Here is a 26897-nt window from a genome sequence, read left to right as displayed (position 1 = left end):
CAGAATGCAAAGCTCAGCTTGCTGTTTGTGATCTGTTAAGCATGCGACTGGCTTAACAGATCACAAACAAATGGCCACTTTAAAACTGCTGACAACCCTTCCCCGTTAGGGTTTAAGTAGGATGGAAAATTGAAGTAATTATTGCAATATAAACCACAAACAACATCCTATAGGCCCATCCAACGTATAGTTCTAGATTTATTAAGTAATACACCTAAAGATAGACCAGTAACGTGGGTGGGTCTACGCAAAGTATTAAATTACTGGCGAGCAAATGTGACATTTTGTTGGAAACTGCATAGAAGTACAAGCAACAAAGAAAATTGACACCATATATAAACTTGTTGTGGAAGGCCTAAATCAAATATAGACCGGCACGGACGGAACAGATTCGCTGAAATGTAATTTACACAGCGCTGTCAAATAAACAATACACTAAGTGCCGTTGTCTTCTCTCCTTTTGTGTAATCTGGTCCCACACATCATTTGATTACTTGATTTAAATCTTCTTCTTAGTTTCTCGCATAGTGATAAGTATAAAAGGCAAATTTGGAGTTTTAAAGTCAGAACTCACTAACTACCACAAACAAAGCAACACATGCCGTATAATTATGCAGTCCTCGTAGAAAAAAAAGAAATACAAATAAACAACTTTCTACAAAATTTAAATAATTTCAACCCAAATCGACCCACCGCTTTATACAACCTTGTGAAGCAGAACACATCACTTTAAACACGCTCCAGTAACTTCGCTGAGCTCTCTGATATACGGTACACACCTATTTAATACACATTGTTATGACTATTTTCGACAACCCAGACAACGTTTAAATTAAGCCAGAGAAATCGGCAGAATCCAAAATTTCTCTTCATGCAAAATGTCACATCATGGAATTTTGTGAAGTTTTGGTCAACAGGTGACTGGTTTAGACGGAAAAGATCTTGCCAATACACATTTTCTGTTCGAACCAGTCTCTAGATGTATAACACGTGTTTTTCATGCATGACTTTTTCATGTGGGGGAACACCCTACTGAAAATATACACACAGAAACAACACTTTCTGAACACCATCCAGGATCCTACCAGATTATGTTTCTTTGCTTGCAAATTAGTATGCCAAAAACCTTGAAGGGATTTAGTCAGTGGAATGGGCATTATATTGTTATGATAAGAGAACATTAAAGTAGATACGATGTTTATTTTAATTATTGCAATTTGTGTATACCATGATTCTTTGCAAGTAAAAGCAGAGGAATAGCAACGGGGGCATCTTTAAGTGTTATTTACAGTACCATCATATTGTTACCACTCATAGGTCAAGTTATTAGCATATTTGCGTCACTCCACAGATTATATTTTCGCTCTCCGATGAGTGACACAGAAAGGTGTACATTTGTATGGGAACTGAATCAGGTGAATAACTTAAACAATTACAGCCAAGAAAGCAAAACGGAGCAAATCATTATCCAACTTTAAGATTGAGAAGATGCACGGTAAACTAATCACAATTGTATTTAGGAAATATATGGTTTGAAATAACCCACTGCACTCAAAAAGCCTTCCTCAACCCAGTGTAATAAAGAGTTTATTGACAAGCCAATTAACTAAGCAAGTCATTTTAGCGAAGCAACCATTTAAAACGTGAACTGGAGAAAATGCTACAGGAATTCCCAGCAAAGTAGTACTCTGAGGATGTATGACAACAAGCTAAAATGAAAGTGTCTGAGATAACCCCCCTATCATTGTTAAAGATAACACCTGAAGAAGGACTGGAGTGAACTGCATTCATGATCACATGTAATACAGTGTCTAAAAAACGACAGCACTGGCATTTCATAATTTAGATCGACTTTTTAAATGCATGCATTACATATACTATAAAATGCTACTGTAGCAAATTTTAAATAACAGAAACAACTAAACCAGTAAAATTGAGCTTGAAAAAGCCCATATCACACACTTCAACAGGTAACTTAAATTTAGCACTGCTAAACACCTTTGAGACAATAGACATTCTACAGTATAAGAACTGTATATGTGGACTCAAAATAGGCCTACATATTAAACAGTGGTAGTTTTTCATAGTGAAAAGTTAATGTTCTGGTCTGAAAGGAGATGGAATGGAATATTAAGGACACCAGACCGTACATAGGAGATCCGGGTTAAAAACACCACTGCAGAATGGCAAAGCTTGTCAGAGATGCGTACCCTCACTCCCATTCATCCTCTGGTCCCATTTGCTTCCGGAAATCATTAGGGTGATCTTCCATTCATGAACGTTGTCATTGTGTTGGACCAGGTAGGATCACCGGGTGACACTGGAGACCACTCTGTGGCCCAGAAGGTGGCTGGACCGGGCAGCACAGCTCCAGGGATTCCGGCGTTGGGACCAGATAGGCAAATCAAGAATGTCTGGGAGGGTGACAAAAGGAAATCCTTCTCCACCCTTCAGACGAAATTCTCCCTCCACAGATCACAATGCCTAAGCTAACTTCAACTTAGACACGCCCTAGCTGAGTACCAAACTTCACTCACATCACCACCAGAATACAACCATTGAGGCTTGGTTCCAGAGATGGATTTCACAGACATAGCGAACCGTAGTAAAGCACTTCCCCTCCACACTACTGAGCTTGAAAGCATGGTGGGAGGGCTGGCTGGGTCCTGTGGAGGAGGTGGAGTGGGAGTGCATGTCATAATGCACCCTGGCCATATCGGGCCAGCTACGCCTCATCCAACTCAACTACTTGTTAGACTTCACACCATATCAATTCTGGTTAGGCCAGAGGGTCCCAAGCTCACATGCACCAGATTCCAGGCCGGCAACAGGGACTTTTCACATATGGTATCGAGTTGCCTGATTATCCAAAGATATTGGCATAATATATGCAGGACAATCTTGGCTGTACTGGGCCTGAGAATTGAGGCCTCCCCCAGACTTGTTTTGCTTGGCCTCATGGATGATCTGGACGGGCTAAAAGATGACAAATCCTTGGTGGAACTGGGCACGCAACTGGCAAAGAGAGACATCGCCAAACACTGGAAGGCAATCAATGTCCCCCCCGATTGGGGCACGGAGGGCTGGTATGGCCCCAAGAATCACCCTAAAATATGGGGGAAATGTTGGGCCTACTATAGTCTCAATGGAGGGAACATCTGGGAGGCTAAAGTACATGGGAAAAAGGTGGAAAAATCCTTACCTGGTCAACAAAGGTCCCCTGCGTGGGACTGTAGAACTAGTGCTGCCTTTCGTGTCCTTCATAGCAAAGTTTTATAAAAACATGTTATAAAAGAAGGCAGTTATACCTGTGCTCACCAGGGTCACAAAGAGGCCTGTCATTTCATGTATCTTGACAAACCTTGTCCCCTGATCAGCCAGGAACCTACTGCTTTGGCTTAACAATAAGGTTTCTGATAGCAGAAGGCCAAAGCATTTATAATCAAAGGAATCCTTCAGTCCTATGTTTTTTGTCACAATGCATTTAAGCCACCCATATGCACAAACTACTGCCATCACTGACACCAAAAAGGGGACAGAGGAAAGGTTTGTCCACATGAAACATGTACTCTATTCTGAAAGGTGAAATTGTCAGAAGAACAGGTTTCTCAGCGGTTGGACTTCTATTCACAGCCTTGGAGCAATGGGAAAATCGTCAAGTCCAGGTTTTGACTGTCCTTGTCATCCAAAGGTAGGAGCGACCACTTCTGGTAACCACAATGCCACAGACAATGGAACATTTAAGCAGATAGTGCACTCCAGAAGGAGCCCCCAAGAGGAAAACCCTCAAAGGGAAAAAACCTCTGATGACAATCAGAGAGTCCCAGAAGCAGATGAGGACTGGTACTGATGGTAGGACACCAGAACTGCAGTAGGACTGAGAAGGCGCAGATAAGACTAGTGAAAATGCCAGAACCAGGAGAATAGAAAGGTTCACAAGGGAAAAAACAAGAGCAACAATAAATAGCAGGAGCAATGATGCACCAGCAGGAGCGATAATACACCAGCAGGAGCGAGAAGACGCCAGCAGGAGCGAGGATACACATTAGGAAATGTCTCCTCTCGCAATAGGCTAATTTCATGGGCAAGAGTTCCTGTTCTAGAACTGAGTAGTCCCTATCTGAATCAGGTAAGATGTGTGACAGGTAAAAAATTGGGTTCTCTAGCCCATCGTCTTCTTGATGTTGAAGCAAGACTGCCCTAACTACTCTATCAGAGGCCAATACACAGCCCAAGGCACACATGTCAAATAAATATGACCATTGTCCGTATCTCTGTGTTCAGCAGATCCACTTGTTTTAATTGAATGTGTTTTTAAATTCCAACCAGTCCAGCCAACATGTGTTTCCTCATGCAAACAATACTCACTTTGACTTCATTAAGGCTGAAAATCAACATAATTCAATGCAATTATAATTCCAACCATAACTAAATTCATACTAATCCTAATAATCCTATTGGTGACTAAGTCACCAATCTCCATTTAAGATAGCCAAAATCCCATATTAGTTACTTGACATTAAAAAAATCAGTTACCATCTATACACCAAAATTCCAAAGTGAAAGGTGCAAGTGAAATTGAAATAAACAAGATTGAAATGGTGGGTGGTGTGCAGTAAATAATTCCTATAGTACCAACGTAAGAGAAACACTGGTTCTAATTGACTAATTAGGATATTTCAAACGTGCTGAATCCATAAAAGTGAAGTGCATAGTCCAATCACCTAATGTGCAAATAAAAAAGTATAATCCACTAAATTATTGCTAGCTATGCCCTTTAAGCAACTACTTGCCCTTATTAGAAATCTCTAGGAATCAATATTTCCCAAATATTCCACAACGTCCTCATAGTCTTACTGCAAGAACGGAAGTAAATGAGAAAACCAACCAATAATTGAAACAGCTACACTATTCCTAATATATGATACTATACGCGTGTAGCAAGAATGTAGGAAAGCGAGAGCCACCAGTTTCTCCCTTACCAGTTACAAGTTGTGTCCTTATGTAAAATTGTTCCGAGCACTCCTCAAATGAATTCCCATCTTTAGTCCCGTTCTGTTATCTAACAGAAATAAACATAAAACTGAACCATTGTAACATCTCTACTATATTACAAAATAAAACAAATATACATGATCCATATTTACTATATACACATCATTTTAGCCATGTATCTTATATACATGATCATAGCGCAAGTTCGTAATTTGCTGAAAAACCACATCCCTTCGGCACAGCTACGTCGTACTCATCGATTCAGTTCTCGTCCCAACTCACCTCCTAATACATCTATATCTCATATAAATTCAGTCAGAATATAATATTGGCTCAAGAGAGAAGATAGCCCATAATGACTATAAATACAAGTACCACCCATAATATGCTTACCGGTATCTCGCTATATTATCATATCGGTCAGCGTTCCAAGAGGCGAGTACGCGTTCAATCAACAAACCTGACTCCATCTTAGCCTCGCCTATAAATATACCAGAAGTGAACATAGGTGACGGAGTACAAAAGCTAAAGGTGTCCGTCATTTTGAGATTATAATCGTATATGTTGTATACAATGTGTATGTCATATTACTACACCAAAATCCCCTTTTACCATAGACGATGCACTATAAAATCATGGGGCGTCCGCTAAGTTTAGTTTATGGATATTAACGACATGACCTCGCAGTTTCATCCGTTATTAACTCACTCGCAATTACCAATAATAAATTTCACTAAGTTAGTTAAATAATAGCCCCATCCCAAGTATATAATTAAGATTCTACACCAAAACAATTTGTGTAAGTCTTATCATCATGCCCCAAGAAATAAAAAAAATACAAAAACAGAATCTCACAAGTTCATCAATGTGCTCAAGTTAAACTGAGACTTATTCATAATTAATTATTGCATGGGTATGCCCTCATCAAATATGGAAACAGCACGCTTGGGAACTCTCTTTGTAATAATTAATAACACATTAAACAAAATTATCTAGTAGGTTCAACTAGTATTTTTCTTCTTTTACATATAGTAGTCTAGTTAATTCACATTCAAAACATTTCCTAATCATTATAATATATATGTGCTTTCCCAGAAAAGTTGTAACTCAATATAGCAGATATCCACTATTCACTCATTCTCCCAAAAAGAATTCTAGTTCATGATTAGTATTCAGGCCCTCTTCTACTCCTCTCAATCTAAGAAACCAAATACAAACTCTCCTTCTCAGATGTAATTCTCTATTGCCCCCATGGGTGTCTTTTTGAACTTGCTCTAAGCCAGAAAATTCAAAATGTTTGATAAGTCCTTGCCCCGAACATTGTCTATCAGAGGCATCCCTCTCAACTACAAACATTTTGTAAGTATCAGGATGATGTAGAATAGGAGCCTGGATAAAGGCTTTTTTCATGGTTTGAAAGGTTGTTTCAGCTTGTGCTGTCCACTTAAATCTGTGTTTTAGACTCTCTTTCTTGAGAGTTTGAGAGATCAGGCTAGTTTGAGAGGCAACATTCTCAATAAACTGGCAATAGAAATTTGCCAAACCAAAGAAGCATTGAGTCTCCTTAATAGAGGAAGCAGAAGGCCATTCAAGAAAAGCGGTCTTCCACGCATCTCCTTATTTGATAGAAAGGAAAAGGTAGGCCTCCCAAAGGTCTAACTTTGTGAATATTTGGTCTCCTCAGACTGACTCTAAAATATCCCTAATATGAGGTAAGGGATATTAGTCTTTTATGGTTACTCTATTCAATCCTCTGTAATCAATATATGGTCATAGATCTTTGGTTTTCTTGGGTAAGAAAAGAGAGAAACCCCAGCAGGAGAGGAGGAGCATGTGGGGTGTCAGTTTTGAAGATTCTCCTCAAGATACTGATTTAGGGTCTTCTTTTCAATTTCAGAAAGTGAATACATTCTTCCAAATGGAACCGCTGTACCAGGTTCGAGGGGAATAGAGCAGTCAAATTCACGGTGAGGAGGTAAGGAGACTTCCTTAGGTTTCTAAAATATATCTGCATACTTTTGATAAGGATAATTGTACCACATTCAGTTTCCTTGGTCTTTAAAGTTTTATTAAGAGCCCAGTAGTCTTCTGTGACATAACAAAATTGATGACAAACTTGGGACGATAAGGATATGGTTTGAGTCTCCCAATTGATGTATGGATTGTGTTTTATCAGCCAAGGAAGTCCAAAGATCATAACATGGATGGGAGAGGTAATAATATCAAAAGACAGGATCTCTTGATGTTTTCCAAAAGTCATCCTCAAAGGATCGAGAGACCACTGGTGTCCTGTCTACTGTATGTACCTGTTCAGGGGATTCCTTGAGGGACTCAAAGTATTTGTCTTTCTTGTGCCCATTTTTCATCCAGTTACAACCTGCTTGCCCCGCTTTCCTACAGGGCCAGCACCTTTTCATTCTGTCCATTAGAAAGTTCCAGAAGCACAGGCAAGAGGAACAGGGGAGTAAGCGGTTCTCTGGAAGAACAAAAAAAGGGGGTTTCAGATTTTCCCATCATCTCCCCAGTTACAGAGGACAGAATCTGGTGTTTCCCTGAACTTTCTGTGGACTTTTGGGACAATTGCAGATTAGATGACCAGCTGCATTATATAGATAATCCTTGCTTTCTTCTATATTCCTGTTCTGCCTCAGAGAAGTCTCTGCGAGCTAGCCTGATTTACATATAGGCTCCTCTCCTGAAGATGAAGGATTCTCGTGGACAGGTTTGTCAATCTTTCGAGCCAGTCACACGAGCTGCAAACAGTCCTGGACTGTTCTTGTACCCCTGGGGTAAACAACAGATTTTTTTCTGAGAGCCTAGTGCGCTGAAACTTGTTAGGTCTCTACTCTTGGGTGCTATATTTTGGAAATGTCCAGTGTTGTTTTGTATTTTTTGCACAGTATGTTGTTCATGAGTGCTGTGCTATGTGAGTTTTGTATAGTGTATGTACGTGTATGACTCTTTAGATGTCTGCAGTCTAAGACTATTCTGTACGAATGATCCGTTTAGCTATTGGGAATAAAGGGTTATTCATTGGTGAGACGCAGGGTTCGATTACGCCCATGTACTCCAGTTGTGTGAGGATTTCCCTCATGGGTGCTTTTGCATCATGTTGTATTGGATACTGTGGTTGAGGTTAGGGTTGATTTTTAATAGAATTACATGATGGGGGAATCTTTATCTCACCCTACGTGGTTGCGATATAACGCGGGTGCCCGCACCAATGCCCAATCTATGGAGTAGGATCCTACGAGCTCATAGGGAACAAGTGGTGAGAAAGAAGGTTTGATAACATCTTCCCCATATGGGCAAGTATGGACAAATTCAGGTGGCCAATTCCTTTCGGCCAGTAGAATGTCATATATATTTATGACACGGTCCCAAAAGACAGCTCCCGCCAAGTCACAGCAAACAGCTATGTCCCAGGGGTGGGCATCCCTGGACATAGCAGGAGCCGGCCCTGGGATGTGGCAGTTCCCAGGGCCATTATTGGCTCCACGATGGGGAGCTGCACACCCCCCATGAACATTTAAACAGCTCCAAAGTGGTGGTGGTTCCTGGGGTTGGGGGCCCACAACGGACCCCCCTTCATTATTTCAAATCTGCCCTAGGAAGGTGGTCACCACTGGGACTGAGGGGGGGTCACCGGGAGGTGGCAGTACGTTGGGCCCTGGGGAGGGGTCCACAGGACCCCCCCCCCACTACAATTAAAAGATTTTGCCTCAGGAGGTGGTGGTCCCCAGGGCAGAAATAAGCCCAGGAGAGGGGCCCCATACGCCCCCTCCTTTATTTTTTATATACCCCTGGGACCTGGCTCACCTGGGGGCTTCACTAAAACAAGGAGAAGACCACGCTTGTTTTTAAAAAAAGTTTGCAGCAAATTTGTAACCCCATCACAAATTTGCAGCATTTTGTTTTTTAAAGTGCTTTTTTTGGGGGTAGGGGGGTCCCTCTGGGACCTCAGCACCACAGATAAGGGGCCAGGGTGCCCTACCCTTGCTCCTTTCATTCTTTAAATCTTTTATTCAGGAACTTGGCTGAAGCCAAGTCCCAAGATGGCTGCTAACACTCTCTGGTTGAAATGTTGGCAAACAATCAGATCTCAGCACGAGATCGGGAGGGTTTGCGAAGCCTTCAAGTCCCTATATATACACATTTGAATTTTCTTTAATATCTCAAAAGCTACAGAACGTATTTACACCAAATAACAAAAAGGGCATTTTCGGGACCAAGAGCTACCTTTCTGCCAAATTTGGTGTAATTCCATCCAGCGGTTTGGGCTGCAGACCTGTTAAAAAACCCCATGGGAATTAACATGGGAAAAACACGTTTTGGGACATCCCCTTTTTCTCAGTCCCTGCTTGACCGATCACCCCACAGCTTTCCAGAGAGCATCTGACATGAGCATCAAATGTTTTGGGAAAAAGTTTGTTACAATTCATCAACCAGCGACAAAGATATAGACAACTTAAAAAAACTTTTCTATAGAAACTAAGTCCTAACTATATCAACCTAGTGGCAACCGCCACTGGTTAATATATATATATATACATATATCTCTATATATATATTCACTGAAAAGTCCATAGGTTACATGGAGGTTATAGTGAGGCCGCAAGTTATATTTACCTTAGGGTTTGAGTTTTAGTTACTTGAGATAACTATACAAAAGTTGCTGAATTTCTATGATTTTGTGTGTTTTTGAGTGATGACGGCTAAAAATGATTGTATATTTCACACTATGGAAGATCCGTTGCAGGTCAACAATGGATTTGCGGTTCCGCGTGCTCAATCATGTATTGTGATGTAGCTGCTGCAACCTGAAGGAAAAGTTGCGGCTGCCATTTTAGGACTTGGGGACTTGGTCCTAAGTACTAAAAAAGACAACCAAAACAAATATAGGGAGGCAGGGTAGGGATACCCTGAACCCCTGGGCCTTGTCTGGTGGATCAAATGTTTTAAAAAATGGTTTTTGTTTGGTTCTGTGGATCCACAGATCCACTGTGACACCCTGTATGTCACTCCGGATCTGTGGTGTCACAGTGGATCCTCAGATACATGGAAACCAGAAAAAACAAGTTTTTTAAAATTTGACCCCCGCAAGGAACCCACAGAACCCAACAAAAAAAAAGAGGGTTAGGCGCTTGGAGGGCAGTTGCAGGCAGGGACTGGCTGCAGGGCAGGCCCTGCCCCTAAACCCCACACTGCACATGACCAAAGCCATTTGCGGTGGGGAGCCTGCCAACGGGGGTCTGGCCGCAGCCAAACCTACAGGCCACATGGCTGAGGGCCTTATATGGTGGAGGTTGCCTTCTTGCAAGGGAGGGGTTGGATGCAGGGCTTGGCTGTGAGGTAAATGCCACACTGCGCACAGCCGAAGCCCGTGCGTGTCATGGGTTTGGCTTTATGTTTCATAATTAAATATTGCTTTACATTAAAAAAAACAACTAGAAATTCACTGAAAAAAACAAAGGTTAAAGTTACGTTATATTTAGAATTTGTAATTATATCCTACTTTACATTAAAAAGCCTTAGAAATTCACTGAAAAAAACAAAGGTTAAGGAGACGTTATGGTTAGGTGAAAATGTTGGTTAAAACATGTCATTTTAAACAAACAAACCCTCTGAAATTCACCATTTAGAGTTATCTCAAGGAACTATAACTTGTGCTCTAAAGTAACTATCACTGGCACCCTTGTCATGCATTGCTAATTACTCCACCTATTACATCACTCATTACATGATCTACAGCATTACTGATAGCATCATGGCAAAATCTGTAATTATACCGTTGATGAAAACACTGCATGACTGGGGCGCAAATGAATAGTGCAACCTTAAATACCAAGTGCAACCTCCTTGTCTGCAGGCACAGACTCACATAGACAGTACTATTACCCCATGTACAGGAATGGTCTGAAACACCCATTGTAACCCCCCATTGTGTAGATGTAGTCTCCAAGGCCCAGTGCAGCCTACTCATGCATTGGTGGCTCAAATAACCTGGCGGTGAGTCTCTGCCCTGCTCTCCTCAACAATTAACAGCCCTGAGCATAGGTGGAACCATATCTAGACAACCTGGACCACAGAAGTCTCTGTCCCTTGTTTTCATCTTCAACCAACTTTTGTGAGGAGGTGGAGGCACCAATACCCTTCAACCAAAAGCAGGGTGTATTCCAGGGTGATGTAGGGGACCTGCCCCACCACTGCTCTCATCTACAGTGACACACAACCCATTCCGAGAATCAAAATACTAACCAAAGAAGTGTGCTCAGTTTCACCAGGGTTGAATGACAATTGTTTTTCACTTCTAAGTAGAGTAATGGGGAATTTGTTGTAGTTATCCTGCTACAGTAGTCATCATATGTGTTTTCAGCAACAACATGCTTTTTATCCCGATGTGTTATTGATTCTATATACAAGAAGTGAACTTGGTTATTTTTGTCCACCACATGGTACATGTATTAGAGGAAATAAACCTATATGATCTTCCTCGTTGGTCTCCTTAGGCTCTGATGAGACTAATTAGAAGTGAGAAGCCCTTCCTATATTGTTTATCAATTTCCTACATAACTTTTTTAATCTGTTGCCGCTGTTTTGGTAGGTGCCAGTATGAAACAACCCAGTCATTTCTGAACGAAGCAGGAGAACCAAATTTACCCTGGACGAAGTAGGTAGGTTGTCTGAATCATATGTTAGAGAAAAATTCTCCCCTGAGAAAACGTGTCTTAGTTGATAATTTCAAGGTGGAATGAAGGAAAATATTTGACTGTTTGTCAGGATCTTTACCAGAAGAAAGGGTAGGGAGACTGATGGATGTTTCTCAGGTCACTTTTAAGAAACTAGAGGATCCCTTCCTTTGCAGGGCTAAAGCTGTGTTAGAGCATTACAACTTTTTTGGTAGGGTAGAAGCAAATCATGAAAAAGCTTTGTTCTATTGCTCTATTGAGAGATATGACTAATGGCGCTCGATGTTAATATCTTATCCAAAATAATGCCTGCTGCAAACGTTGTCAAAAAATATAATAATGACAATAACACAGTAGTAAAGGGCATTGCAGGTAAGAATATTGTTTTTTTAAGCTTTTAATTGTTGTTTTATTATAGTTCTATATAATATTGATTTTGTATTATTTTGTAATGTTTTATGACTTAAGTTAATATTTTAAAGTTAGTTGTCTGCACTGCTTTCCTTTTTGTTTAATAGTTTTAGTAATATTTTTAGTGGGGTTTTTTGGTAAATAATGCTTAAGTTGGAATTTTTAACAATTAATTTTTGAAAAATGATTTAAACAAAATATAAGTGCTTCTGGTTGTTTATAAAAATAGTTTTTTAATCAACTCTTTTCTGAAAAGTTTAGTTGAACATTTTTATACTTTTGCTTAGTTTGTAGAGGGAAATCTGACCCTCTAAAAAGTCCAACGCTTTCCCTGCTATTATTTATGTTGGATTGGAAATAGTAAATCTTACCCTTCTAAAGTCCAATTCTTTCCCCACTGTTGCTTGGATTTGAGTAGGAATAGCACACATGACCCCTCCTAGGTCCAAACCATTCTTCACTGTTGCTTAGACTGGAGTGGAAAATAGTAAGTCTCACCCCTCCAAATGTCAGAACTTTCCATATTGTTATTTAGTCTGAAGTGGGAATAGTAAAGCTGATCCCTCCAAAGTGTAGTGTTTTCCTACTACAGCTTAGTTTGGAGTAGTAACAGTAAATCTCCTCCCTCCAAAATCCAGTGGTCTCCTTACTATGTCTTAGGTTAGAATGGAAATAGTAAATTTGACCTTTGCAACATCAAATATATTTTTAAAATTTGCTTATGTTGGAGGGAGAATAGAAAATCTGAACCCTTCAAAGTCCAACTCTTTACCTATTGTTGTTTAGGTTGGAGTGGGAATAGCAAATTTGACTCCTCAAAAGTCCAGCACCTTCCCTACTGTTGATGAGATTTGAGCAAAAATAGCAACTCTCACCCCTCCAACGCCCAAAACTTTCAACATTATTTACGTTGGAGTGGGAATGATAAGTCTGACCCTTCCATAATCCTATATTTCCCCTACTGTTGCTTAGGTTGGACTGTGAATAGTAAATCTCAGCCCTCCAAATTCCAATAATTTAATCGTCTTTGCTTAGGTTGGATTTGGAATACTGAATGTGCCATGCTCCTGAAAGTCTAAAGCTTTCCCTAATATTGGCTAGGATGGAGTGGGAATAGTAAATCTACCCCCTTCAAAGTCCAAATTGTTCCTTGATGTAGATATGGTTTGGGTGCAAGTAGTAAGTATTATCCTCCTAAAGTGCAGCACTTTCCCTACTGTTTTAGGTCAAAACATGAGTGATACATCTTGTTCCTACAACATTTTTTTTTTACATTTTTTTAGTTGAATTAGGAAATGTAAGTCTGTTTTATTTATATTTTTGGTTTATTACTTTGGATGTCCAATTTAAAATATTGTTTCCTTTTTAGATGAAGAAATATCTATTTTTATTAATTGCTGTAAATTTTTATATAAATATTTTTGAACATATTTATGGTTTTATTTTTGTTGTTTTTAATATGTATGTATGTATATTTCTGTAGCATAAAACATAATCAAGGTAGTGCAGAGCTGTATATAGTCAAAGATGTACATTAACCGAGTGAATGACAGGAAAGGTAGCTGGGTTATGGGTGGTTTATGCATGATGATATAGTGTTCTTTTATGAGTTCAGGTATTAAACTCTTTCCTAAATTGAAGCAAGTTTGGAGCCACTTTGATCGATATGAGGATGTGGTTTCAGATAATGGGCGAGAAGAAGGAAAAAGCTGATGCCTTGGTCTTTCTGTTTTTACACTTCTTAGTCTTCATTCAGATGCTATTCTAGCTCTGGGTGTCGCAAGAACCTAAAGAGATGATGAACTTATCTTCAAGATAAGCGGGGTGCTAGTCATGTTGGTTTTGTAAACTATGCATAATGGGATGAAAGAGAGAGAGAGAGAGAGATTGTTTTTGCAATGGTAACTCTATAAAATGACTTCAAAGCATCAAACTAGCTAGCACAAATTTTATAGTTATATTTCGATGACAGCAGACCAGGGTCACTTCTGGCCTAATGGTAAAGCTCTTGGACTGTCAGTAGCTTGAAGGTTCAAATCCTAGTATCTCATGACAGTGTGTCTGTTTATTTTCTAGAGTTTTGATTGTTAAACATTCCCAGTGATGGAACATTTAAGTTTTTTCCCCCTCAAAATCTGTGTGCTGAATGTTGTAGCTAAGTCTGGACACTGCACAGTAAGGAGTCACCTCAGGCCTAGTGGTTAAGGTGTCAGACATGTACACTGAAGGTTAAGGGTTTCAGTCTAGGTGCGTTTGTGGTTATTTCCTGCATTAGTTTCTTTTCAACTATAAATATTTCAGTTAGATACCGAAAGGTGATCTCACTCTTGTTAATTGACAAAAAAAAAATTCTTCTCAACTTGTTCAGAAATATCTCATTCTAAGTATATCAACCATCAAAGCCTAAAAAAACCTCTATCTCTCTCTCAATTTCTCTCTGTCAAATCTTTCTCTAAATCACTCTCTCTCAATCTCTCACTTTCTCTCTCTCTTGGGTGGTTATAGGGGATTGGCTGCAGGGCCTTGATGTGTAGTAGGGAGGGGCGCACAGCCCCCCTGAAGACCCCTGGGGCCCCCACCTGTTCGGGGCTTTAAAAAAAATGAATGCGGGGACTCCCACCTCCTCTGGGCTAATCTTAAAGTATAGGCGGGGGCGGGGCGCAGAATATATTACCTTAGGCCTCGAGATATAGTTACTTGAAATTACCCTAACTATAACTGCTGATTTTCTATGGTTTTCTATAAGTAGATTCAGAATCCAACTATAATGTCCCTATAACCTTCGGTTTTCCCAGTAAATGGATGCATATATATATATATATGATGCTCACGGTCTGTTAGACAGACCACTCTCTGTGTCAGTGTGAAATAACATCATTCGCCTTGCTCCTCCAGCTTACAAGTAAGTAATAATGACTCTCTTAATTAATCAGATGAGGCAGGCAAACAAAGATGTGCTGGAGGCAGTTCGCGAGTTGGGAGAGCTGGGAAACTGGAATAAACCAGAGAGGGCCTCAAGGTTTGAGGGTCGCAGAGACAATAACAGAGTATCTAGGAGAGACATATTTATGGCATTACTGAAGGATGGTGTCAACAAGGAGCAGATTGATGGGATACTAAAAGCTTGTGGGAGATGTACCGCAAAAGAGGGCTGGACAGAAAGGAAGGTAGCAGGAAAGTTAACAAGCAAGATAATAAGGGAATGAATCAGGGCCAGCCACAGATGTAGGAGGAGGGAAAAGAAAGGGAAAGAAATTATTCTTCACAAGGGAAAGAGGAGGAAGATTTGGACAGCAAGTGGTTAACTGCTAAGAGCAGGGAAGAAGAGTGATGTACTCCCAGATATGAAAACATATATCCAGCCCTGAATTGGGCAAAAGCTGACAGGTTTAAATCAGATTAGGAAACAGGCCAAGCTCCAGTACAGGGATGGGCTCGTAAAGATAACAGACCCCATGTTGATTTAGAAATACACTGGAAGCACAAAATGTTCAAAGGGTCCAAGCATTAGCCGACACCGGAGCGGATACATCTTTAATTTATGGAAATCCAAAAAAGTTTACCGGTCAGCACTACACCATCACACGGCTGGGTGAAAAACAAACCCCTGCCATGCAGATTACTGTTCAGATGAAAACAGGAATAACATCAAAAAGAGAATATACTTTTTTGATTGTGCCCCTCCTGGAATATATACTGGAAATTGACATTCTAAAGGGATGACCTTATACTTGGATGATGGTTGTTATCAATTTGGATCAGAGATACATTTCAGTGGCAGCAATGGGGGTGGGTCATCTGATGATACCCCCAGTGAAGGTGATTCGTTTGAAGCAATACCAAATCCCGGGAGGGCATGAGAAAATAAGTAAGACTATGCAGGAATTCATTGAGACTGGTGTGAAAGCTCCAGTCACTGAATGCAATAAGCCTCTATGGCCCATACGCTGATCAGATGGGCGCTAGAGAATGACAGTTGATTACCACGAGTTGAATAAATATACAACCCCTTTGAATGCCGCAGTCCCCCACACCATCAATACAAAAACATACTGGAACCTGGTATGCAACCATTGATATTGCTAATGCTTTCTTTTCTATACCATTGGCCCCTGGGAATCAGGAACAATTTGCTTTCTCACATGGTGGCAGACAATTCTGGATGTAACGAATTTCTCAAGGCTATGTACATAGCCCCACCATCTGTCACCGGCTGGTGGAAGAACACCTGGATGAAGTATCTGTCCTTCCAGGCGATCAATTGACCCATTACATTGATGATGTGAGGATTCAGGGAGAGACACAAGAACAGGTGCAAACTCAGATGGACCGGGTTTTGGAACTCTTACAGAGTAAAGGGTGTATGATTAATTCAGACAAGACACAGGGACCCTCTCAAAATGTGACGTTTCTAGGAATTCGGTGGAATCAGGGACATAGAGAGGTGCTGCCGCAGGCAAAACAAAAGATCTTAAAATTTGCCACTCCCTGCACCAAGCAGGCGACAGGATTGTTTTATTTTTGGAGACAGCATATCCGTCACTTGAGTCAGATTTTTGCCCCTTTGTACAAAGTGACAGGAAAGAAACATGAGTTTGAATGGGGAAAACAGCAGCAGTGCACTTTTGACTTGGCAAAAGAGGTGATTCAACAGGCTCTAGATTTATGGGCAGTACAGAAAGGAGACATTTAGTTGCATGTAACCGTTCAGAGGAAATATGCAAATTGGACCATATGGCAAAAATAGGGAAGAACGAGGGTGACCCTGGGTTTATGGACTAAAACATTACCTGATGCTGGAGAGCGACATAGTCCCTTGAGAAACAGTTACTTGCTTGTTACTGGGCTCTAGTGGATACTCAGCAAATGACCCTAGGTCATAATGTAATTCTGAGATTCCAATTATACAGTGGGTGATGAGTTCACCTAAAACTCACTGCATAGGGCATGCACAAGAAGCTACTATCATACGTTGGAAATGGTACATACAGGACAGGGCCCGAGTGGGGCCAGCAGGTACAACAGCTTTACATGAAAAGGTGTCACAAGCCCCTGTGCAGGATGATGAGAGGGTGCAGAAGGTGCCACATATAAAAGAGTCACCAGTGGGCTGGGGTGTGACATTTGAATCCTTGTCCCCTGAGGATAAGAAGCATGTATGGTTTACTGATGGTTCAGCCAAGTATATAGGGACCACAAGACAATGGAAAGCAGTGTCATATAACCCAATCACCAAGAAGTTGTTATCTAATACAGGAGAAGGGAAGAGTAGTCAATATGCATAATTGTACGCTGTGTATCAGGCACTGAAATAAGAATTACCTGGAACTTGTCACATTTATACTGATTCTTGGTCTACTGCCAATGGATTAGCAACCTGGCTTCCCACATGGCATACACATAACTGGCAAATATTTTCAAAGGTGGTGTGGAGCAAAGAGTTGTGGCAAGAAATGTGGGAGATGCAAGAGCAAGTACCGTTACTGTGTATCATGAGGATGCCCACTATCACACCGATTCACTAGAACGCTGGTTCAATTCCCATGCAGACAATAAAGCCAAAATCTCAGAGGCAGAAGTGAATACACCAGATTCTGACTTAGTGGGGATGGCTAAGTGGGTGCACCAAAAAGGTGGACATCTGGGAGAGAAAGCCACTTACAGGTGGGCAGAGATTAGAGGGATGCACATTCCCCTAGACTCAATAAAAACCGTGATCATGCAATGTCCTATTTGACAACACAGACAACAGAGACCTGTCCCCCAAACAGTCAAAGGTCAGTTGGGGAGAGGGAAGTACTGGGGTAGATATGGCAAATTGATTACATTGGGCCACTACCTGATTGGCGTCCATTGTAAACGTGTTACCCAGCACAATACCATAAAGACTCTGGACTTGTTAATGCTATATTACTGAGTCCCACTCCAGAGTGACAACGGGTCATATTTCAAAGGAAAATTGGTACAAGATTATTGTTTACAACACAATATTGAGTGGATTTATCACATTCCATACTATCCACAAGCTGCAGGACTGATTAAGAGAATGAATGGCTTGCTGAACGCCCAATTACAAAAACTATCATAGGGAACTTTGAAAACTAAAGAAAGCATTGAAATGAAGCCCTCCAAATTTTAAATACCAGACCACTGACAAATGCTGAGACTCCGCTAATGCGGATGTTAACCCCAGCAGTACAGATACAACACCATGTGGCGATTAACACCATCATGTACTGGGAAATAAAACCAGGAGCCTTAGCACCTTACCGAGCTACACCAGAATCTGTAGGTCTTGAGCTACATGCCTTAAAGGCTTACACATTGAAACCAAGAGACATGGCACTCTGTGAAACAGGTGTTAAAATACAGATTCCCCCAGAGCATTTCGGATTGATTGCTCCCAGATCTGGGTTGGCACTCAAAGGTATTCAGGTCTTGGGGGGTGTGACTGATGCAGACTACCAACGATAAATCAAAACTATTCTCCTGAATAGTGGAGACACTGACTTGATAATACAATCTGGAGATAGAATTGCTCAAATTTTATAATTCCAGTGTATGGAGGGATAGTGAAAAAGGGGACTGCCCAAGTCCTTCATACAGTGCATGGGGAGGGAGGTTTTGGCTCAACTGACAAAAACCCTGGTGCTAAGGTGTGGGTAGAATACCCAAATCATCCTACAGAACAAGCAGAACTCATAGCCAAGGGCAAGGACAACATGTTATTCATCATGAAACCCGGCAAGGAGAGGTGGGAGCATATACCAGCTGATAAATGTTATTTGCAAGAGTGATCATACTTGTTTCTTTCACAGATCATACTATGAGGTGTCTGCGTGCTAGCTGTGCTACGTGGTCTCCCTTCAGGCATGTGCATGTGGGGTCGGGAGGGACCGAACCCCCAGCACTGAAATGATTGATCGACCACGCAGATTGACACCTTTACTGCACTTGACCGAAATTGTTGGATACATCTGGCACAAGTTGTATTCAAAAGGTCGAATTTCTGTATTGCCCCCATGCAAAGTACAGTGGATGTTATATCCACCTGTCTGGTGGCCATTCTTACTGCAGCAAAAGTTTTATTTCAAATTTTTAATGCCATTAACAAAGATGGAGACATTCAAGAAAACAATGTGTTATCTCATTTAGTCCCTACGAGTACTGTAGATTTTGCCAAGTAAAGGATGAAAAGTGGGAAAACTTGACCCAATTGATTACTTACAATATTACCACAGGCGATGTATGTTATGGAAAGAACTGTGATTCTCACAAAATCGGAAAATGTGCTCAACTGCGCCTCGAGGCAACAACGGTGTCTCCGCAAGAGATCCCGTGGGAACAACAAATTCTATGTCACTACCGAACCGATAAACATTGCAAACGTATGCACAATGGCATGCCTTGTCTTCACATTGTGACTGCTACTAGTCACATCAAGCATGTCAACCTACCTGTGGAAATACCACCTTTTCATACATTCCTGCTAATATAACTGGTGGACCGTGTACCTGTACATGATTTGGACTTCATTCTGTACGTACTCGCTATCCAAGGGGAACAATTCAATTAAGCGAGAATTGTGATTCTGAAATTCAATTATTATCTAAATCAGAATATATGAGCTTAGGTCTTTCTATGGTAGGAGTTCCGGGATTAGCTGTTTTTAATACTCAAGTTACTAATAAGTTAGCATGTTTAATGGTTAAGAATACCAATCACACTTCCATCACTTTAGCTGAATTAGTGCTAGATATAGGAGGTACTAGAAAAGCTGCATTGCAGAACAGGCCTTCTATTGATTATTTACTGTTAAAGCACGATCATGGGTTGCTCAGAATTTGCAGGCCTCTGTTGTTTTAATCAGACCACTCTAAATCCATTGAGCCCCGTAGTGACACTTTACAGGAATTGGTGAAAGGAGCAAAAAAAGATATGCACAAAGGGTGGTGGGACTGGTTATTTAATTGGTTGCCCAATTTTGGGCAACTACTCAATATTTTAGGCACGATACTTGTAGTGATTTGTATTATAATAATAATACTGTGTTGCTGTGTACAATGAATACCTAATCTGCTTACAATGTTTAAACCAAAAAGGGTTAATTTTAGACCAGTATGTTATAAGAGTCACTGGTCAAAGGGTGGAATGGAATGCTATCTGTATTTAATCACCGGTTCCATCTTGACCACTGACTCCATTTTGTGCTTAGCTTAGCTTCAAATGCCATCACATTGGTGGCGCAGGTATATTTATGCACACTGCATGTTAACGCTTTCTCTCACAAGGGAAGGGAATATACAGTGTGGGAGGAATACAGATAAGGATGTACCAGGTTGAGAATGTTTATGGTACAGCAGGGTACAGCTTGATCTTAGAAATACACTGTGAGATCTGTCCAGTCTATATTGTGTTTTTTCAACACTGACATGGTATGGCCAGCTTTTTAATTTCACAACTTACTCAAAGGGAGGGGGGTTTCTAGAACCTTCCTCTTAGGTTTGTTTTAAATATATAAAGTGGGGAAGCTTGACAACTGAGAGAGAAGGAACTCATCTCTGGGAATGGACGCATTGCCGAAAGAGTAATCCCATCAGGGTTGTTCTATTTTGTCTCAGTTGTCAAGGGATCCACAACTTGAAGTTGGCAGGCAAAGGATAATGTTGGAGTCAGGCCCCATGGCGATGCATTTTTTTCTTATATCTAGCTTTGCTGTGTGCATGCATGAATACGTAGTCACTATATATATATATATACATATATATATATATATATATATATATATATATATATATATATATATATATATATATATATATATAATATTATATGCATTGTTGATGTATTGTATTTTCTTTGATTATTATTCGTCCAATCCTGTGATTATTTGAAGAGTTGCATGTGTGTTGCTCACATTATTATCTTCATGTAACTTGGGAAGTATCTTAATAAATTCATTACTCAGACTAAGAGTGCTGCATTCTTTGCATTCCTTTCACTTCGTTCCCTCTCATTCTGAAGTAAAGCAAAACATTGACCTGCACGAAGATTGCCTTTGGTGTCTCAGTTCTGACCACAATGTTGGGGGATGTTCTTCATGCCAGGGAATTAACCCGAAGGCTTTGAAGAAAAGAAAAGCTAAACTGTTCCTGTTGAAAGCTAAAAAACAGAAGCATTGTCCTAGAAGATCGAGACATCAAGAGGAGTTGTGATTGCACCGATCATCGAAGTCGCATAAGAAGTGGCACCGTCATGGCGCACTGCGTCATTCCTCTTGAGATGATAGTCCATCTCTGGCTTCTAAGTCTTGGCGCCGGTCAACTTGGGAGGTTAGTCCTACCTTCTCTCCTCCTCAGCTGAAGTCGCCTGAAATATCGCCGGCCCTGCCTTTGGTGGAAATTTCAGCATCGCTGACTAGTCCTGCACAATTCTCTCCTGTTACTCCAATGGATCAGAAGAAAGAAAATCAAGAGCCAAGTCAGGGTCAGCCTCAGCAGAAGTATGCGGGTTTTCCAACTCTGGGAAAGGACCCATCAGCTTTTTTAAATGCTATGTTTAGCATTTTTAATACAGGTATGGCCCCTGCTAGTGCCGCGTTGGGTCCCAGGGAACCTTTAGCATTTAATCTTGGAGTACTTCCAGAGCCACATAAACAGGATCTTTTCTTGCCTTTCATGCCAACGGCTCCAACACCATCAGAGATCACGGTGCCGTCGACGCCGATACCAACGTCGGATAAATCTTGTTTAGCGTTGAGTCACTCCACTCAGGGTGACAGCCCAGCGCCAGCTCTGGCTTCACCAGCTCCACAAAAGGCATCTTCAACATCGGCACATGCTTTATCAACGCCAAGACTGGAATCTATACTGAGATCTAGAAGAGAAGCCTTGAGGCTTTTAGAAGAAGAGCAATAATATGAGGAGCAACAAGAACTTGAGGAAGGAGAAATTCCTTCACCTTATCATGGTTTTGAAGGAATTGAGGAGGCTAGTGGATTGGATACCTCTCTGGAGTTGGAGTTGTTATCACCTGGAGGTATTCCTCCTCCCCTGGAAGTTGCTGGTTACCAAGGGGTGATAAGGAAGGTGGCTGAATTTTAGAACTGGTGTTACCAACTTCGGAATTAAAAACATTCTGACCGAAGTTCTTAGCACCTCCTGTTCTTCCTCGGAGCCTTTACTTTCTTTTAATGATGCTTTGACTGAGTCAGTCTTGGACCTGTGGCTCAAACCTGTCACTACTCTAAGACTCTAAGGTGTCTAAGTTGATTGCCAGAAGATATAGAACTGCACCAGGCAACCCACAATTTCTTACTCAGCATCCTTCACCTGAGTCTGATGGACCAAGCCTCTGGCTCTTCAAGAGCAGCTCCTGGTTCCTTCCCTACAACTCCGGAGGATAGGGAATCAAAAGGCATGGAACAATCTGCAAAGAAGATCTTCTCCTCGTGTAGTGTGGCCTTAAAGTCAGTTAATGCTACATGTGTGTTGGGTTAGGTATATCCATGCGCTAATGGATTCGGCGAGAGTGGTTGTTCCCAAACTGCGGCAGGATGCGCAGGAACATTTTCCAGTATTGTTGCAGGATAGTCAAGCAGCGGCTAGGCCGGTTATTCAATCTGGACTAGATACAACCGATTCTGTTGCCAGAGCCATGGGAACAGTGGCCAGTAGGAGGCATGCATGGCTTAGAGGATCGGGTTGACCCCAGATGTACAATCGACCTTGATGGACCTCCCGTTTGATGGGTCCAAGTTGTTTTGGTGAGAAAGCTGATACTGCGCTTGACAGGTTCAAACACAGCAACTCCTTGAACTATAGACCTTTCTGTAGGTTTAGGGGGTTTGGCCATAGCTCCTCCTTCCGTGGGAGGTAGCAGTTCCAAAGTCAACAACCTGCCAACCCCCTCTACAGATCCTACAGAGGTAGGGGAATACTAAGAACATCTGGTGCCACTCAGCAGCCTTCCTCCTCATCCACTTCATCCTCCACTGGGAACCTGTCAGGGAGGCAGCCCTAGTTCTCTCCCCTTTCAGCCGCATATGTTGCCCATGGGGGAAGGTTAATTAATTTTCTCCAACAGTGGGAGTTGATACCGTCAGACTTGTGGATGCTGAGCATTGTAGGACATGGATATGCCCTTCCCTTTCTGGAGTTCCCTCCCCCCTTACCTCCCCAACAATCTTTTTGCTCACAAGAACACCTACTGTTACTTCAACAAGGGGTACAAAATCTGCTGTTAAAGAGTGCAGTGGAGTTGGTTCTGGAGCAGGAAATGGGTCAGGGATGTTATTCAAGATATTGCCCGATTCCCAAGAAAGATGGTTGGTGGAGGCCCATTCTGACCCTGAGGATTTTGAATTGGTTCCTCAGACAGGAAAAATTCAAAATTCTGACCCTGGCACAGGTGCTTCTTGTGCTGAACAAGGAAGAATGGATGGTTTCTATCAACTTGCAGGATGAGTATTTTCACATCCCCATTCTCAAGTTGCACAGGAAGTATCTCTGTTTCATGGTGGGGTCGCAGTACTACCAGTTTGTGGTCCTTCCTTTTGGTCTTACTTCCGCACCTCAAATCTTCAAGAAGGCGATGGCAGTGGTTGCAGCGCATCTCAGAATGAAGGGAACAATGGTATTCCCTTACCTGGATGATTGGTTGATCAAAGCCAAGTCCCCAGAGATAGCGTTGTACTATCTGCAGATGACAACACAGTTGTTGTTCAAACTTGGCCCAAATCTCACCTGGAGCCCTCTCAGCCCCTCCTGTTCATAGGGGCAGTACTGGACACAAAACTGATTCATGCCTTTCCTCCTCCTCAGAGAATTCAGGACATACAGGCTATGATTCCAATGTTTCAGGAAGGAGTGGTGGTTCTGATCCTACAGGTCCTGCGCCTGCTCGATCTGTTAGCTTCCTGCATTCTGCTGGTCACTCATGCACGTTGACAAATGAGGTCTCTCCAGTGGTGCCTTCGCAAGCAGTGGTTCTCAAGCAGGAGATCTCAAGAAGTCAATAACAGTCTCCAGAGACACTGAAGCGGATCTTCGATGGTGGAGTGGGGCGGCAACCTATCTCAAGGGAGGCTGTTTTGTCTTCTATCTCCGGTGACCAGTCATAACGGATGCTTCCACTCTAGGGTGGTGAGCACATCCGGGGGATCTAGAGACAAAGGTCTTTGGTCTCCAGTGGAACAGATGTTTCACATCAATCTCTTAGAGTTACGGGCCATACGTCTGGCTCTCAAGGCCTTCCTCCGGTCCATTCGCGCTACAAGTCTTGACAGTCAACACTACCGCAATGTGGTACATCAACAAACAGGGAGGAGGAGGGTTGTACCTTCTCTGCAGAGAGGCTCCATCAGGACCATCGGATTTGCATAGTAACAAACCATTTGGCCGGAGTTCTCAACAAACGTGCGGACAGTCTCGGCCGGCACTTATCAGCTGACCGCAAGTGGCGTCTCCATCCAGAGGTGGTTCTTCACATCTTCTAGTTGTGGGGGATCCCTCAGATAGTCCTGTTTGCTACTAGCGAGAACGCGCTCTGCCTGTTGTTCTGCAGCCTCCAGTATATGAAGCATTGAGGGACATGTTTCAGCTGTGCTGGAGCAACTGGCTGCGTTACGAGTTTCCTCCCATACCCTTGATTCCTCGGGTTATGAGGAAGATTCACCAAGACCGGGCACGAGTCATACTAATAGCCCCAGTTTGGTCAAGAAGGATGTGGTACACAGATCTTCTTCAACTCTCACTGTGCCCTCTGTCTCCCTCTCAGGGCTGACCTCCTCTCTCAGTTACAGGGGCAGGTTCTACACCCCCAACTCCAGAGCCTGCACCTACATGCCTGGACATTGAACAGGGCAACCTGAATTCTTTTTCTCTTCACCCTGAAGTGGTGGATGTTATTTTATTGTCAGGCGACACTCCAGCAAGACTGTCTATGCTGGCAGATAGGCAAAATTTGTTAAATGGTGTGAGGAGAGACACATTGATCTTTTAAAGGCCCGATTGTCTAATGTTTTGCAATTTGCTCTTTCCTTAGTGCAACAAGGTTGCACAGTTGCCACAGTGAAGGGTTACCTATCTGTGCTGTTGTCTTTTATATGTTTGCCTGATCAACCCTCTTTGTTTAAGTACCATATAGTATTAAGGTTTCTTAGGGGTTTGATTAATAGGTTTTCTCCCACTCCATTTATAATGCCTAAGTGGGACTTAAATGTAGTCTTAACTTATTTGATGGGTTCACGGTTTGAACTACTGCATAGTTGTCCTTTGAGGTTCCTTACGTTTAAGACTGTTTTCCTTGTAGTGATCAGGTCGGCTAGTTATGTTAGTGAGCAGCAAGCTCTTAGTGTGAAAACCCCTTTCACTACCTTCCATGCTAATACAGTGGTTTTGAGAACCAGGGCGGCTTTCCTACCTAATAGGGTATTGACACCTTTCCATTTAGGACAATCTATCACCCTTCCATCCGTTTACCTTCCTCCCTATCCTTCGAAGGGGAAGGAAAGGCTGCATCATCTGTATCTGAAGAGAGGACAGGACGAAAGATTTCAGGACTAATGATCTGCTTTCATTGGCTACGTGGACAAGATGAAGGGAAAAGCCATCCACAGAAGAACTCTGTCAAGGTGGGTCATTCTTTGCATAAAAATATGTTATTCACTACAAAAAAGGGTCCTCCTGAGGGCATTAGAGCTCACTCGACCAGAGCTACGTCTGCCACTTCTGCTTTGGCTGGAGGTGTTCCTGTTGATGACATTTGCAAGGCAGCAACTTGGGCTTCCCTCCACACTTTCGCAAAACATTACTGCTTAGAATCGGAAGTGAGCCTTAAAGGCAAAGTAAAAAAAAGCGGGTGAAACTGACATCAGCACGTCATCAAGGACTTCTTATGGCTCCAATGATGTCAGACGGAGTCATGTGCGGAGCCGTTCCATTGTGGCGTCCTCATCGATGTGGAGAGCTAGAAAGAAAAGATTTCTGTTGAATGCTGGCACATTGGAAGTATTCAGAAGGTGAGGAACCCACAGGTAGATACTGTATCCACCAGAAAAAGTGTTACCGAAGGTAAGTAACTTGTTCATATATATGTATATCTTGATTTTAGTGCCACAATATTTCCATTTATTTATTTGTTGTCAGCCTATCCGGCCATAACAATAACACACAATAAATACCATTCCATCATACTCGGTAAAAAGTCGCATTAAATAAAACATCTCAATAAAAAGACTGTACTTGAATTTTTGGTTTAACATGTGCCAAAATGTACCCAATTTACCCTACATTATCATAAAACGTGATCTTATAACCATAATTTACATAACACTCTTAACTTATTCTAGAAAAACATTATAAATCTAAAATTTAGATATCTTATTCTGGCACTGATCATTTGGGACCTTACAGTGCCAGCCATCAGTTTAATAGTGACCCAGAACCTGGCCCCGTTTTACAGCAACCTGCACCGGTTTCCAAAGCTAATAATTGCTATGGGACAACACAAGCAATTATACTTGTGCCAACTGTAGGTGCATTGATAGACGTAACTTCCATGCTTCCAGTATATAAGTTGAGACCTTTGTCACAATATATTTCTCGTCTGATCGCATACATAACACTTCCGCCTCTTTGCACTTCCTAACTCCGTATGATCTAAAAAGTGGACGTAAATACAATTTGTGGAGTTTGAGCGTGAAGTGACATAATAAAAGGAAGTGGGATAGTGTTTCTTGGCCACTATTAAGACATGGACAACATTCTAATCTACCCGGTGGGACGGGTTGCCATCTATTGG

At 41.8% G+C, this 26897-nt stretch overlaps 1 protein-coding gene across 2 annotated transcripts in view; it reads right to left on the bottom strand.

The window, feature by feature from the left end:
• CTBP1 (C-terminal binding protein 1) overlaps nt 1–26897 on the bottom strand; it is a 1451962-nt gene that overhangs the window by 788838 nt on the left and 636227 nt on the right. The gene's annotated exons all lie outside the window — the stretch shown is intronic.

The sequence above is a fragment of the Pleurodeles waltl genome, chromosome 1_2 (assembly GCF_031143425.1).
Source record: "Pleurodeles waltl isolate 20211129_DDA chromosome 1_2, aPleWal1.hap1.20221129, whole genome shotgun sequence".
Classification (NCBI taxonomy): domain Eukaryota; kingdom Metazoa; phylum Chordata; class Amphibia; order Caudata; family Salamandridae; genus Pleurodeles; species Pleurodeles waltl.
Note: the sequence above shows the minus strand (reverse complement) of the source record. Positions and strands in the feature narration are given on the sequence as shown.